At 46.9% G+C, this 13,622-nt stretch overlaps 1 non-coding gene across 1 annotated transcript; it reads left to right on the top strand.

The window, feature by feature from the left end:
* Window positions 1-223: 223 nt before the first annotated feature.
* trnas-gcu (transfer RNA serine (anticodon GCU)) lies at window positions 224-305 on the top strand. The gene has a single exon. It is a non-coding gene; the product is annotated as a tRNA-Ser (tRNA).
* The last annotated feature ends 13,317 nt before the right edge of the window (window positions 306-13,622 follow it).

Below are 13,622 nucleotides of genomic sequence, written 5' to 3'. Positions count from 1 at the left end.
TTATATTCTTTGTTGTGATTCTGCCGAGAAACCAACCATCTCTTCCAGTCACTCACCTGAAGTGAAGGAAGGTTGTTTGCTTCAAGAATCTCATGGCAAGTTTTCATCATTGTCGATCTGCATGCAAGCGCAGAGCAAGCTGTGAAGTGGACTTTCTTGCACATTATTTCTGTTTGGATACAAAAAGCAGGAGATTGAATGGCTGACGATGTCGTCTAGCAGAGACGAGGTGGCCGAGAGGTTAAGGCGATGGACTGCTAATCTATTGTGCTCTGCACGCATGGGTTCGAATCCCATTCTCGTCGTCGTTGGCTTGCAGCTTAACGACTTTTTGACATTCACATTTAATCTCATCGCCAAATTCCCCTTTGACTGACAGGGAAGCTGTACTTTCCTCATGTCATGTCTCAAATTAATAATATATTCGTCAAAAGGAGAACAGTTGCAGTACAATGGCGAGGGGCACTAATTGGATAGGTATCTGAGAGACAGCACATGCACGATGGGCCATAATATTATTTCTCACCACCGTCAGAAACTGAGAGCTGCACTTTTCACTTTTGGCGGCTCGTTGGTCCACGGTTATGATTCTCCCTTCGGAATGATCACATTTGAAATGCGAGAGGTCACGGGCCAAATCCCGGACGAGTACCGCCATGTTTTACTCAAAGTTCCGCTACGAACAGCCGCTCGACATATGAGAAAACAGACGTATTTCACGTTACAACGTGTGATTTTACGCCGATGTTCCCTTAGCATCTAAATCCCAGAGCAAAGTGAAACCCGCCAAACTCAGTAAAGTTAAAACATCTCAGAGGTACTCGGCTCTGTGACTCGTTGGATAACCGAAAGCCTTGTTTGGTTCCGGCCGATACTTGATCAGTATATCTTCCTGTCTGTACGAATAAGTTCACCTCAATTGGGATAAGCAGACATTCAGCGTCAATCTCCACCTCTGCCCTGAATATGATTGCGTCCTGTTTCTCTAGAGCTGAAAAGATGAGAGAAGCTGCCTTTTGAATTCGTCCCTTGGCTGCCGAATTCAAAGCGGACAGGAAATCAATCCGGGCTGGCAAAGCTGCCTGGTCTGATTCAAAGGCGGCGATACCCTATATTGTAGGCATTTTCTCGTCTTCTGGCCTCAACATTAGTTTCAACGTATCGGATGATAAGCACCGCTACCATTGTCTGGCAATGGTTCTGCTATTCCCACAAACACATCCTCTGGACCATCCTTTGTTACGTTATTGCCCGATTACCACCCACTTTGCCTTTCTCCATTGTGCCATGTATTATTTAATCACTCCTGCGTTCCGCTGTATCACAGACGTTCCCACTTGACCTTTCTCGCTGCGTATTTTTTCCAGGCGCTATTTTTGTTGAAAACATCTGTAATCTTTAACTTTTTCCTAAAATATCGGAATGATTATCCGACAGAACGTGAAACCGGATTCTTCCTCCACAAAATCTGCACGACCTGCCGAGTTTTACATATTTATCTGTTTTTATTCATTCTATTTCCGTGTCCCTTTTAAGGGGATTTGCTGTCTGTCCGAGATCATTCTCTGTCTCTTTCATATAGTGTGCTATCAGACCCTCATCATTCTGTGTCTATTTAAAAGGGATGTGCTGTCTGTCCCGGATTTCCAATTTCAAATTTCATAACCTGCCTTTGGAGGTTAAGCAATTTTAGTTTGTTTGTGTGTTTCAGACTGGGCTGGTTTTCCGTCCCTCCCTCCATCCATCCTTCCTGCCTGTCTATCACCTGTGGCTTCAATAACAGTCTCTGCGCCGCGTGGTCCTGAGCCCCACTGCACAATTGCCTTCAGGGATGATCGAAATCTAACATTATTCTTTTAAAAGGGAACTGCTGTCAGTCAAGTGTCATTCTGCATCTGGGTAAAAGGGATGTCCTTGCAATCCCGGTTCATTCTGTGTCTGTTTAAATGGGCTGGTTGTCAGTTCCGGTTCATAATCTTTCCGTTTAAAACGGATTTTCTCATAAACCCGGGTCATCCTGTATTGTTTGAGAAGGAGTATGATTTCAGCTGCAATGAGCGAATTGTTAAACTATAGTGTTCCAATTTACATTTGGGTTGCCTGCGCCGGTGCGCACCCAGATCGCAGTGCATCTGTTCATTCACTCGAAATATGCTCATCTTTTCCTAAATCCACTCCAAGATATTGCAGTTGCCCCGAATTTGCTCACAATATACACAACAACACAATGAATGGTGCTGGCAGCGGCCGCGTGGCCTAATGGATAAGGCGTCTGACTTCCATGACAACCGCAAAGTTATCCAAAAATTGCAGGTTCGAGTCCTGCCGCGGTCAACTTAGCTAGCTACGTGAAATTTTAGATTTTTTGTTGTGATTCTGCCGAGAAACCAACCATCTCTTCCAGTCACTCACCTGAAGTGAAGGAAGGCTGGTTGCTTAAAGAATCTCATTGCAAGTTTTCATCATTGTCGATCTGCATTTCTTCCTTAATAATAGCTTCAATCATTTTCACCAATACAGATGTTAAACTAACGGGCCGAGAGTTAACTGCCTTTTGTCTGCCCCCTTTTTTAAACAGAGGCGATACATTAGCTGATTTCCAATCCGCTGGTACCTCCCCAGAGTCCAGGGAATTTTGGTAGATTATAACGAATGCATCTGCTATTAATTCCGCCATCTCTTTTAATACCCTAGGATGCATTTCATCAGGACCAGGGCACTTGACTACCTTGAGTCCCATTAGCCTGTCCAGCACTACCCCGCTAGTGATAGTGATTATCTCAAGGTCCTCCCTTCCCACATTCAGGTGACCAACAATTTTTGGCATGGTTTTTGTGTCTTCCACTGTGAAGACCGAAGCAAAATAATTGTTTAGTGTCTCAGCCATTTTCACATTTCCCATTATTAAATACCCCTTATCATCTTCTAAGGAACCAACATTTACTTTAGTCACTCGTTTCCGTAATTTTTATCGGTAAAAGCTTTTACTATTTTTTTTAATGTTTTGCGCAAGTTTACTTTCGTAATCTATCTTTCCTTTCTTTATTGCTTTCTTAGTCATTCTTTGCTGTCGTTTAGAATTTTCCCAATCTGCTAGTTTCCCACTAATCTTGGCCGCCTTGTCTACGCATTGGTTTTAATTTGATACTCTCCTTTATTTCTTTGGTTATCCACGGCTGGTTATCCCTTCCATTACCGCCCTTCTTTTATACAGGAATATATTTTTGTTGAACACTATGAAAGAGCTCCTTAAATGTCCTCCACTGTTCCTCAATTGTGTCATCGTTTAGTCTGTGTTTGCAGTCTACTTTCGGCAACTCTGCCCTCATCCCACTGTAGTCCCCTTGTTTAAGCATAGTACGCTCGTTTGAGACACTACTTCCTAATCCTCATTCTGTATTTCAAATTCAACCATACTGTGATCACTCATTCCGAGAGGATCTTTTACTAGGAGATCATTTATTATTCCTCTCTCATTACACAGGACCAGATCTAAGATAGCTTGCTCCCTTGTAGGTTCTGTAACATACTGTTCTAAGAAACAATCCCGCATGCATTCTATGAATTCCTCCTCAAGGCTAGCCCGTGCGATTTGGTTTGACCAATCGATATATAGATTAAAATCCCCCATGATTACTGCCCTTCCTTTTTCACATGCCTCCATTATTCCCTTGATTATTGCCCGCCCCACCGTGAAGTTATTATTTGGGGACCTATAAACTACGCCCACCAGTGACTTTTTCCCTTTACTATCTCTAATCTCCACCCACAATGATTCAACATTTTGTTCATTCGAGCCGATATCGTCTCTCACAACTGGCCTGATATCATCCTTTAGTATCAGAGCTACCTCACCTCCTTTTCTTTCTTGTCTATCTTTCCGAATTGTCAGATACCCCTGTATGTTTAATTCCCAGTCTTGGCCACCCTGCAACCATGATTCTGTAATGGCCACCAAATCTTACCCATTTGTAATGAATTCTGCCGTCAACTCATTTACTATATTTCGAATGCTGCGTGCGTTTAGGTAGTGTGTTTTAATACTAGTTTTTAAACCATGATGTTTGGTTTTGACCCCTCCTGCAGCCCCTTTATATTCAGACATATTGTCCCTTCCTATCACCTTGTGGTTTACACTTACCCCAGTGCTGCTCTGCTCTGTTGCCTCCTGCCTTTTGTATTCTTTCTTGGGATCGTGATCATCTGAGCTCTCATCCACTCTAACGAGCTCAGAGCCCTCTCCTGGGTTCAGAATACTCCTTGCATTGAGGAACCGAGCCTTCATGATTGCTTTTTTAATACACTTTGACCCTTTAGAATTTTGCTGTACAGTGGCCATTTTTGTTTTTTGCCTTGGGTTTCTCTGCCCTCCACATTTACTCATCTCATTTCTGTCTTTTGCTTTTGTCTCCATTTTGTTTCCCTCTGTCTCCCTGCATTGATTCCTATCCCCCTGCCATATTAGTTTAATTCCTCCCCAACAGCACTAGCAAACACTGCCCCGAGGACATTGGTTCTAGTCCTGCCGAGGTGCAGACCGTCCGGTTTATACTGGTCCCACCTCGCCCAGAACAGTTTCCAATGCCCCAGGAATTCGAATCCCTCCCTGCTGCACCACTACTCAAGCCACGTATTCTTCTGAGCTATCCTGCGATTTCTACTCTGACTAGCACGTGGCACTGGTAGCAATCCTGAGATTACTACTTTTGAGGTCCGACATTTTAATTTAGCTCCTAGCTCCTTAAATTAGTCTTGTAGGACCTGAACCCTTTTACCTATATCGTTGGTACCAATGTGCACCACTACAACTGGCTGTTCCCCCTCCCTTTTCAGAATGTCCTGCACCCACTCCGAGACAACCTTGACTCTTGCACCAGGGAGGCAACATACCATCCTGGAGTCTCGGTTGCGGCCGCAGAAACGCTTATCTATTCCCAGTACAATTGAATCCCCTATCACTATCGCTCTGCCACTCTTTTTCCTGCCCTCCTGTGCAGCAGAGCAAGCCACGGTGCCATGAACTTGGCTGCTGCTACCCTCCCCTGATGAGTCACCCCCCTCAACAGTACTCAAAGCAGTGTATCTGTTTTGCAGGGGGATGACCGCAGGAGACCCCTGCACTACTTTCCTTGCACTGTTCTCCTGCTGGTCTTCCCTTCCCTAGCTGGCTGTGGACCCTTAACCTGCGGTAAGACCAACTCGCTACGCGTGCTACTCACATCATTCTCAGCATCGTGGATGCTCCAGAGTTAATCCACCCTCAGCTCCAATTCCAAAACGCGTACTGCCAGGAGCTGGAGGCGGATGCACTTCCTGCACACGTAGTTGTCAGGAACACCGGAAGTGTCCCTGAGGTTCCACATGGTACAGGAGGAACATATCACATGTCCGAGCTCTCCTGCCATGATTTAACCCTGAGATTAAATTAATTGGCAACAACAGTATTAAAAGTTCCTCACTGATATAGAAGAGGAAAAAGAAAAACTACTTACAAGTCACCAGCCAATCACTTACCCTCTTGGCAGTGACATCACCTTTCTATTTCTTTCTACTTCTTTTTTGCCTCCTCCTGTAGTCGCACAAGCACAGATTCGGAAAAGGGGAGGTGCAACGACAACTGGATGTCATGGTACATCAGTCATTGCAGGTTGGCATGCAGGTACAGCAGACGGTTAAGAAAGCAAATGGTATGTTGGCCTTCATAGCGAGGGGATTTGAGTACAGGGGCAGGGAGGTGTTGCTACAGTTGTACAGGGCCTTGGTGAGGCCACACCTGGAGTATTGTGTACAGTTCTGGTCTCCTAACTTGAGGAGGGACATTCTTGCTATTGAGGGAGTGCAGCGAAGGTTCACCAGACTGATTCCCGGGATGGCGGGACTGACCTATCAAGAAAGATTGGATCAACTGGGCTTGTATTCACTGGAGTTCAGAAGAATGAGAGGGGATCTCATAGAAACGTTTACAATCCTGATGGGTTTAGACAGGTTAGATGCAGGAAGAATGTTCCCAAAGTTGCGGAAGTCCAGAATCAGGGGTCACAGTCTAAGGATAAGGGTTAAGCCATTTAGGACCGAGATGAGGAGAAACTTCTTCACCCAGAGAGTGGTGAACCTGTGGAATTCTTTTCCACAAAAAGTTGTTGAGGCCAATTCGCTGAATTTATTCAAAAAGGAGTTGGATGAAGTCCTTACTACTTGGGGGATCAAGGGGTATGGCGAGAAACAGGAATGGGGTACTGAAGTTGCATTTTCAGCCATGAACTCATTGAATGGCGGTACAGGCTAGAAGGGCCGTATGGCCTACGCCTGCACCTATTTTCTATGTATCTATATTTGTATGTTTCTCTCCAATGAACCTCCTCGACGCTGCTCCCGACTCAGTATAGGGGGAGGTTGTGGGGGACTGGGGTTGTCGGGGTGGGGGTTGTGGGGGGGTAGTTATAGGGGTGGGAGTTTTGGGGGGGCTTGTAAGATTGGTTGCTGTCGGGGATGGGGTTGTAGGGTGGGGGTTGTAGGGGTGGAGGTTGTTGTGACGGGAGCTGTAGGGGTGGTGGTTTTGGGCGAGCAGGGTTGTATGGGGTGGAGGGTGTATGGGAGGCGGGTGTAGAGTTGGGTTGTGAGGGAGTGTTGCATGGGTGGGGGTTGTGGGGGGTGTAGGGGCAGGGTTTGTGGGGGGTGTAGGGGGTGGGGGTTGTGTGAGGTGTAGGGACACGTGTTCTGGTGGGTGTAGGAGGTGGGGGTTGTGGCGGTTGTAGGGGGTGGGGATTGTGGGGGGTGTAGGCGTAGGGTTTGTGTGGAGTGAACGGGTGGAGGTTGTGGGGTGTGTAGGTGCTGGGGGTTCTGGGGAGTGTAGGGGGTGAGGGTTGTGGGGGATGTAGGGGTGGGGGTTGTGGGGGGTGTAGGGGTTGGTTAGAGGGGGGTGTAGGGTTGGGGTATGTGGGGGGTGTCGGGGGTAGGGATTGTGTGGGGGGTGTAGGGGTGCGGGATGTGGGGGGTGTAGGGGGTAGGGGTTGTGGGGTGTGTAGGGGATGGTGTTTGTGGGGTTGTGGGTGGGGTGTAGAGGTGGGTGTTGTCGTGGGTGAGGGCGCGGAGTTTGGTGAACGGTTTCCTTTATGTTTAATTTCTATCTCCCTGAGGTGCAGAGGATTGGCAGAATAGTCATTCCCCCACAACACTGACCAAGTGCCACCTATACTCACTCACAAGCCCGATGTCCAATTGAACTGGTTTACCTCCTTCCTGCATGATGCATTCTCCACCCCAGCCAGTACTATCAGCCAATCGAAAGCTCAGAGTTCGATGATTGATGGGGTTGAGTGCCGTTTCACTCAATCTTTGATTTTCAGTCTTGACAACCAAAAATGTCTGCACCAACAACCCAAGAATACCCAGGCGAGCAGACTTGCCTTTGATGCTTGATGGGCCAAAGTGTCTTTTAATTCATGAAAAATGTTTGGCCACGAGTTTGGCTTCATTCTTAGAAATGGAGAAAAGAGAAGACCCAGAAAACGGAGCTTGGTGCCACCTTCATTATAATAATGGCATCACACACATGAAAACTTATGCTGGGGGAGAAGATGGATTCATGGCTGTCAATTTATCTGACGTCATTTCTGTGCAAAGCCTCCATATTTTAGGTTGTGTTCTGCCGTGCCCAAGCTATGCCAGGATTGTGCCAGACTCCATATGGACCCAGGCAACTTTTAGTCGTTCAGAGCACACGCCTGAAAACAACGGCTGGTCGAACAAATACATGTAAATCAGGATTCGGCGCCTGGTTAATGATCCCTCGGCTCAATTTGATCTTGGAAGCACTGTATTTGATTTGTAACATAAAATCTGACTGCAAAAGCTTCTATAGATATGTGAAGAGAAAAAGATTAATGAAGACAAATTTGGGACCCTTGCGGTCAGAATCAGGTGAATTTATAATTGGGAACAAAGAAATGGCAGACCAATTGAACAAATTTTTTGGATCTGTCTTCACCAAGGAAGACACAAAGACCTTCCGGGAATACTAGGGGTTCGACGGTCTAGCGAAAAGGAGGAATTGAACTAAATCCTTATTAGTCAGGAAATTGTGTTCGGGAAATTGATGTGATTGAAGGCCGATAAATACCTAGGGCCTGATAGTCTGCATCCCAGAAGTGGCCCTAGAAATAGCAGATACATTGGTGATCATTTTCCAACATTCTATTGACTCTGGATCAGTTCCTATGGACTGGAGGGTAGCTAATGTAAAACCACTTTTTAAAAAAGGAGGGAGAGAGAAAACAACGCATTATAGACCGGTTAGCCTGACATCGGTGGTGGGGAAAATGTTGAAATCAATTATTAAAGATGAAATAGCAGCGCATTTGGAAAGCATTGACAGGATCGGTCCAATTCAGCATGGATTTATAAAAAGGAAATCATGCTTGACAAATCTTCTAGAATTTTTTGAGGATGTAACTAATAGAGTGGACAAGGGAGAACCATTGGATGTGATGTATTTGGACTTTCAAAAGGCTTTTGACAAGGTCCCACACAAGAGATTAGTGTGCAAAATTAAAGCACATGTTATTGGGGGTAATGTATTGACGATTGACATGGATGGAGAACTGGTTGACAGACAGGAAGCAGAGTCGGAATAAACGGGTCCTTTTCAAAATGGCAGGCAGTGACCAGTGGGGTGCAGCAGGGTTCAGTACTGGGACCCCAGCTATTTACAATATACATCAATGATTTAGATGAAGGAATTGAATGTAATATCTCCAAGTTTGAAGATGACACTAAGCTGGGTGGTGGTGTGAGCTGTGAAGAGGATGCTAAGAGGCTGCAGGGTGACTTGGACATGTTAGGTTGGTGGGCAAATGCATGGCAGATGCCTATTAATGTGGATAAAAGTGAGGTTATCCACTTTGATGGCAAAAACAGGAAGACAGAATATTATCTGAATGGTGACAGATTAGGAAAAGGGGAGGTGCAACGAGACCTGGGTGTCAGGGTACATCAGTCATTGAAGTTTGGCATGCAGGTACAGCAGGCGGTGAAGAAGGCAAATGGCATGTTGGCATTCATAGCGAAGGGACTTGAGTATAGTAGCAGTGAGGTCTTACTGCAATTGTACAGAGCCTTGGTGAGGCCACACCTGGAATATTGTGTTCAGTTTTGTTCTCCTAATCTGAGGAAGGACGTTCTTGCCATTGAGAGAGTACAGCGAAGGTTCAACAGACTGATTCCCTTGATGGCAGGACTGACATATGAGGAGAGACTGGATCAACTGGGCTTGTATCCACTAGAGTTTAGAAGAATGAGAGGGGATATCATAGAAACATATAAAATTCTGACGGGTTAGAACCAGGAAGAATGTTCCCGCTGTAGGGGAGTTCCAGAACCAGGGGTCACAGTCTAAGAATCAGGGGTAAACCATTTAGGACCGAGATGAGGAGAAACTTCTTCACTCAGAGAGTGGTTAACATGCTGAAGCATTTACCGGAGAAAGTTGTTGAGGCCAGTTCATTAGATATATTCAAAAGGGAGTTAGATATGGCCCTTCTGGCCAAAGGGATCAAGGGGTATGGAGAGAAAACAGGAAAGAGGTAGTGAGGGAATTATCATCCATGATCTTATTGAATGGCGATGCAGGCTGGAAGTGCCGAATGGCCTGCTCCTGCACCTCATTTCTATGTTTCTGTGTATGATCTGTATGAAGTGCTGTATCCCAAAGCAAGCGCCCTACGCGGAACTCCTACACGGCAAGTGAGCCCCAGATGGGTAGAGGAAATGTTTCAAAGACACCCTCAAAGCCTCCCTGATAAAGTGCAACATCCCCACTGACATCTGGGGTGTCCCTGGCCAAACATCGCTCTAAGTGGAAGAAGAGCATCCGGGAGGGTGCTGAGCACCTCGAGTCTCGTCGCCGAGAGCATGCAGCAAACAAGCGCAGACAGCAGAAGGAGCGTGCTGCAAACCAGACTCCCCACTCACCCTTTCCTTCAGCCACTCTCTGTCCCACCTGTGACAGAGACTCTAATTCCCATATTGGACTGTTCAGTCACCTGAGAACTCACTTTGAGAGTGGAAGCAATTCGATTTCGAGAGACAGTCTATGATGTTACTTTGCTCAATAACAACAACAACTTCCATTTATATGGCGTGTTTAGTATAGCTCATTGTAAAACCTGCCCACAAACCCTTGATGATGACAGTTGGGTAAAGGCTGTCATTTAACACTATTTACTGGGATGCTCAGCAACATTCTGGCAAGTCTCTGGTACTTTGTAAATGTGGTGAGGTTTTCTGCCTCTACCACCCTTTCAGGCAGTGAGTTCCAGATCCCCACCATCCTCTGGGTGAAGGAATTTCACCTCAAACCCCCTGTTACCTTCCCCCCAATTAGTTTAAAGCTATGCCCGGTCTGCTAAGGGAAATAGGTCCGTGTTATCAACTCTATCTAGGCCCCTCATAGTTTTCTAAACCTCACTAAGGTCTCCCCTCAGCCTCCTCTGTGCCAAAGAAAACAAACCCAATTTCTGACTGTGTTCGCTGCTCTCACTGAGTTCTAAAATTGTGAATCTGAAGCTGCAGGTCAATCTGGCCAGGGGCTTGTGAACAAAGTCACTCTGCCCACATTGGGCATCTTGCTCAGTCTGCCCCAGGGGCTGGAGTACAGCAATGTTGGAGAGGAGAAAAGCCTGCAGCTGCTGGGAAGGGTAGGAGGGTAGAGAGCAGGAGGGGAGGATACAGGAGGGGAGGGTGCAGGAGGGGAGGGCATATGAGGGCAGGGTGAAGGAGGGGAGGGTTTAGGAGGGGAGGGTGTAGGAGGGCAGGGTGTAGGAGGGGAGGGTTTAGGAGTGGAGGGTGCAGGAGGGGAAGGTGTAGGAGGGGAGGGTGCAAGTTGCCTTATACCACCCGAGTGCACAGGAACAGAACATCTTTCCAGTGGGCATCCCTCAGGTTCTCGGCAAAATCGATAGAACCCACATAAACCTGTGCGCCACTCATCCAACAATCAGCCATAGTGTGATAACAGGCAGAGCATCATACAGGTCTGCGCTTGGAAAAGTGATCAAGGGGTATGGAGAGAAAGCAGGAGTGGGGTACTGAAGTTGCACGATCAGCCAACTTCAGTACCCCACTTGAACGGCGGTGCAGGCTCGAGGGACCGAACGGGCCACTATCGCACACATGTACCATGTTTCTATGTTTCGTGCCAGTTGTCACGATGCCTTTAGCCCTCACAGGCCTCAATCCCACCATCTCTTCTAGCCATACCATCAAGTGTCAGGCTTGCTGCTTGTGAACAAGTGTATCTCCTGAGGACGTGGCTTCTGGCAGCTGTCAGGAAGCCGACCTCACATACAGGGAGCATTACAGTCAGAGCCACGCCTCTACCAAAGCTCTAATTGAGCAAACAGTTGAAGCAGAGGTTGCGTCGCTTGGATAGATATGAAGGCATCTTGCAATATATCCCCGATAGAGTCTGCAGATTTGTTTTAATTTGCTGCATGCTCCATAACTTTGTTCTGCATTTTGGGCTCCTGGGGAGGAAGAAATGGATGCGCGGGAGCAGTAAGAGCAGCAGACGCTGCGGTTACCGAGCAACAATAAGGGCCACTAATTCTACCCGCTGCCAGGACTGAACAACAACAAATCATCAACCTAATAGAGGCATTTAACTATGTGAAAGGTTTTGGTAGAGTAGACACAGAGAGAATGTTTCCACTTGTGGGGTGAGCAAAACTAGAGGCCATCAATTTCAGAGAGTCACCAAGGAATCAAACAGGTATTCAGAAGAACCTTCTTTACCCAGAGAGTGGTGAGTATGTGGAACCCGCTAACACAGGGAGTGATTGAAGCGAATAGTAACGATGCATTTAAGGGGAGGCTGGACAAGCATTTGAGGGGGAAGGGAATAGAGGGTTATGTTGATTCACTTAGATGAGGAAAGATGGGAGGAGGCTCGAATGCAGCATAAACGCCGGCATGGACTGGTTAAACATACAAACATAAGGAATAGGAGCAGGAGTCGGCCATTCAGCTCCTCGAGCCCGCTCCGCCGCCCAACAAATATAATTTCCGATTTTCCACCTCAACTTCACTTTCCTGCACTATCCTCATATCCCTTGATTCCCAAATGGTCTGTTTCTGTGCTGTATATCCTGTGTAATCCTATGATCATCATCACAGGCAGTCCCTCGTAATCGAGGAAGGCTTGCTTCCACTCTGAATGTGTATAAAATTATGAGGTGCCTAGATCGAGTGGATAAGACCTATTTCCCTTAACAGAACGCGGCCGGGCCATTGTCAGCAGCATTGTCAGCAGCACCCGGTAAGTCCAGGGTACTGCTGACAACACTAGGTTCGGTGTGACTCCTGTGGCCCAGAAAATATTCTGGTCAAGTTCCAAGGGTGTCGCACTGGAGAGGTTCAACTGTCTGCGTATCACCTCACTAGGCATGGTCAAGCTAATCCAAAGAAACAGCGCACACCAGGAGATTGTTTCCAAATCGTTCATTTTTCAGTTGTGAACAAAAATGTCGGAGAACTAAAGGTCACTGTCAGGCAAACGCTTATTGCCTGTCTGCAGTGCTCCATTGTCTAATCTGGAACCCCCCCGAAACGCCAGCCCAGTGGCTATGACGTGGGAGGTGGAAGGCAATGATCATCCCTAGAGGGCCAAAACACACGAATGTCCAGCTGCAGTCTGCAGCCTGTTGGTGTCCGCTGGGGCAGTCTGGCACCAACCCGAGAACTGGTCAATGGGCTGGCAGAGAGAGCACGTATGCTATTGATGATTGTAATGAGCAGGAATGTGAACTCTAGCTGATTTTCTCCACTCCCGATCCCAGAAGAGCATTGGAGGCCAATAGTGACATCTTTAACGCCATTGCAGCTGAGACCCACGAACTGTACAAGAGACCAGTTGTTAAAGGAGAGACCTTTTGGTTTGCTTGGATCAATGCATTCCCTCCTGCCCCTCCCCAATGCCCCCTCTCCGCCTGAATGTTATTGGGAGTGAGAGCTAGTTTCCTTTACACTTCATTTTTATCTCCCTGAGGTGAGACGACGGATGGGCAGTATAGTATCCCCCCTCCCCCCACCCAGCCGACCACCCAAGGGCCACCTGTACTCTTCCAGAAGCAAGGCATCCAATTGACATTGGTTTACTGTTCCCTCTTAGTCTTTGTCTCCTTCTCTCTGATTTCAAAATATGTCACTCCACACTCCTCGCTGCAGGAACTTAGCGCGGGTGAACTCCACTGTTGGCTTCACCAATTCCATCAAGCCGGACTGCTCCACTCCTGTCGTAGATTTATGTCCCCCAGTCATAAGAAATAGGAGCAGGAAAAGGCCATACGGCCTTCAACTCCCAGGTCACAGCCACTGGACCAGCAACTCACAGGGGCATCAGATTAGGCAAAGTAGCACTTTAGTATTCAATAGCTTATCAGAAAATCCCTGGACAATGTTCTTTTTATTATTCATTAAGTTATAACAGTGGACATGGCTCGATTCTCTAACATAGCTGCATATTTCACAAAGGAAACAGGATGCAAGTATATAAATCAATCGACTGTCAATAGAAATGGTGATATTTCAGGTGGATGGCAAACCTTCCTTTATTGCAAATCGAAGTC

The sequence above is a fragment of the Pristiophorus japonicus genome, unplaced genomic scaffold (genome assembly GCF_044704955.1).
Source record: "Pristiophorus japonicus isolate sPriJap1 unplaced genomic scaffold, sPriJap1.hap1 HAP1_SCAFFOLD_244, whole genome shotgun sequence".
Taxonomy (NCBI): domain Eukaryota; kingdom Metazoa; phylum Chordata; class Chondrichthyes; family Pristiophoridae; genus Pristiophorus; species Pristiophorus japonicus.
This window is presented reverse-complemented; position numbering and strand designations above follow the sequence as displayed.